Genomic DNA, 2,673 nt, shown 5'->3' with positions numbered 1-2,673 from the left:
AAAAAAAAAAAAAAAAAAAAGATATATCATGGGGGCTGGGGGTTTAGCTCTGCGGTGCAGTGCCTGCATGGCAAGCATGAGGTCCTAAGGTCGAGTCCAGGTACCAAAAAAATAGATGTATCATGTACAGGCACAAATTCTCTGTGATGAATATGATCATTTTGTATAACTAAACTGTACCAATAAACTTAATTTTTAAAAAAGATGGAAGATGTAGCTTAGTACAAAGACCTTGGGTTCAAAATCCCCAGAATTAAATAGAATAAAAAATTCAGTATTTCGGTTACACTGCCCACATTTCAAATATCTGATAGTACAGATATAAAATAATTTCTTTTCAAGGCCTTGGGCATACAGGGCAAGTGCTCCCCCACGGAGCTGTACCTGTAGCCACAGAACATTTTCGTCATTGCAGAAATCTCCATTGGATAGCGATGGTCCAGGGGCAATGAGGCTGAGTGAAGGTCGCTGTGAAAGTGCTTGAAGTCAGGGAGCAGGGTGTGGTGGTGCACACCTGTAATGCCAGCGCGTGAGAGGCTGAGGCAGGAGGGTTACCATGTGTGGGAGGCTAGATCGAGCTACTTGGTGAGTTCAAGGCCAGCCTGAACTACACAGTGAGACCCCGTCTCAAAAACAAAAACAAGGGCAACCCACTTTCCAGGCCCCCTTTCTTCTTTTTCTCCTTCTCCTTTTTTCTTCTTTCTTCTTGTTCTTGTTCTTGTTGTTGTTGTTCCTCCTCCTCCTCCTCTTCTTCCTCCTCCTCCCCCTCCTTCTTCCCCTCTTCCTCCTCCTCCTCTTCCTCATCCTCACCCAGGCTGGTCTCAAACTCACAGCAATCCTCCTGCCTCAAGCCTCCCAAGTGTTGGGATTATGAACATGTACCACCATACCCAGCCATTGGGCTTCCTTCTGTCTCTCTTAGACAGAAGCTTTTCTTTCTTTCAAGAATTTCTTCCTACTCTCAGCCTCTGTGGTCTCTAGAATTCATTTCCTGATTTCAAAGAACATGAACTTGGCATTTTGAACATCTAGCAGGTTGGGGGTTTCTTGCCCCTATATCATTTGGAGGTCTTCCATGGAAGTAAATTTGGTGTAGATAAGTTTCCTTTTGTTTCATAGATTCTGGATTGTGACTTATCTATTTAATCAAAATTTCTATGCTTCAAATTGTTATGTTATATCTTTGCCCATTGCTTACAAAACAAAACCAATAACTTGGAGGAGGTGGTATCCAGAGCCTGCAGCAGGTGGCCATTTGGTGATTTGGACACAAGGAAGCAGTTGGTAGCAGGGGCTATTGGGTAGCCTTGTACAGTGAGTTAACTGGATGTCCAGGTCTGAAGTTCAGCTCTATATCTAGATGTTAATAAAACACCTCCTCAAACTAGCTAGCTATTTACTTAGAGACAGGGTGTCTCCATGTGGTTCAGGCTGGCCTCAAATCCTCCTGCCTCAGCCTCCCGAGTGCTGTGATTATAGATGTGAGGCAGCACACCCAGTTCCCCACCTGTTTTAATTATTCACCTGTGCACCCCCAGCACCTGTGCCCCGAAGAAAGGTTAATGGGGCTCAGCTTCTTCCCCCCAGGGGCCCACAGTATGCCCTGGGGTTTGGGTAGGGTGATGACCCCAAGCCACAACAGCACTGAGGCAGGGTGGAGGGCAGTGGGAACTTGCCATCGCTCTTCTGGTCACCAACAGCTCTGGGTGGCCACAGCACCTGTCCACAGTCACCTTTGCTCCAGCCACACCCGGTACCAGGGCCCCTCCTTCTGGAATGGTGAACTCCCAGTTTCCACTGTTGCCTCCTCCTCCACCAGGCTGCACCCTCTGCCCCTGGCTTTGGGCTGTTACACTTCCCTCAGACTAGCAGGAAGCCAAGGCCAGAACAGCAGCCATCTCACAGGGCTACTGTAAAGCTAAAGCACAGATGATGCCTGTGATCCCACAGAGGTGGGCGCATAGCAGGTGCTCAATAAACTTGAAGCATCATTACTCTCCTGGGAGTTGGATATAGAAAATACCCTAGGCAGAGTCTTCACAGAGCCCCATGCAAGTTCACATTCTCGCCCATGCATGGCAATTCATTCAACAAATCTTTTCCCAAACATATGCTACCTGCCAGTCCCAAGGCAAGAATAGAGACACAAGGAAAAATAAGCCCTGTATGGTGGTACATACCCGTTGAGGTAAGAGGACCACAGCAAGTTCGAGGCCAGCCTGGGCTACATAGTGAGTTCAAGACCAGCCTGGAATACATTGCAAAACCTTGTCTCAAACATACATAGAAGATAAATAAGTAAGTAAATAAATAGAAGGAAGGGGGGCTGATAGCTCAGCAGCATAAGCACCTGTCTGGTAAGCACAAGGTACAGAGTTCAGTCCCTGGTACTGAAGAAAAAAAAAAAAAGAAAGAAATAAGACTAAGTATTAGCAGCCAAATTTAACCCAATACTTATACATTTAAGGATACAATGGTAAATTGCATGCCATAGATAGATAGATAGATAGATAGATAGATAGATAGATAGATAGATAGATAGATAGATAGATATCACTAGCATTTTTTAAAGTGAAAGAAAAACTATAGAACTGTATAACACCAAGAATAAACCTTAGCCAGGTGTGATGGAGCACATCTGGAGTTGGGAGGCTGAGGCAGGAGGATGGTTAT

General features: G+C 45.5%; 1 protein-coding gene across 2 annotated transcripts in view; it reads right to left on the bottom strand.

The window, feature by feature from the left end:
- LOC101585548 (cytochrome P450 1A1) overlaps positions 1-2,205 on the bottom strand; it is a 15,063-nt gene extending 12,858 nt beyond the window's left edge. The window contains exon 1 of one of the 2 annotated variants that reach the window (XM_023712512.1): positions 2,181-2,205. The gene's annotated coding sequence lies outside the window, so the exon portion shown is untranslated. The remainder of the gene's footprint in view (positions 1-2,180) is intronic. The other variant, XM_023712513.1, reaches the window with a different exon arrangement.
- Positions 2,206-2,673: the final 468 nt, after the last annotated feature.

This window comes from Octodon degus, unplaced genomic scaffold, assembly GCF_000260255.1.
Source record: "Octodon degus isolate 3935 unplaced genomic scaffold, OctDeg1.0 scaffold00026, whole genome shotgun sequence".
NCBI classification, from domain to species: Eukaryota; Metazoa; Chordata; class Mammalia; order Rodentia; family Octodontidae; genus Octodon; species Octodon degus.
This window is presented reverse-complemented; position numbering and strand designations above follow the sequence as displayed.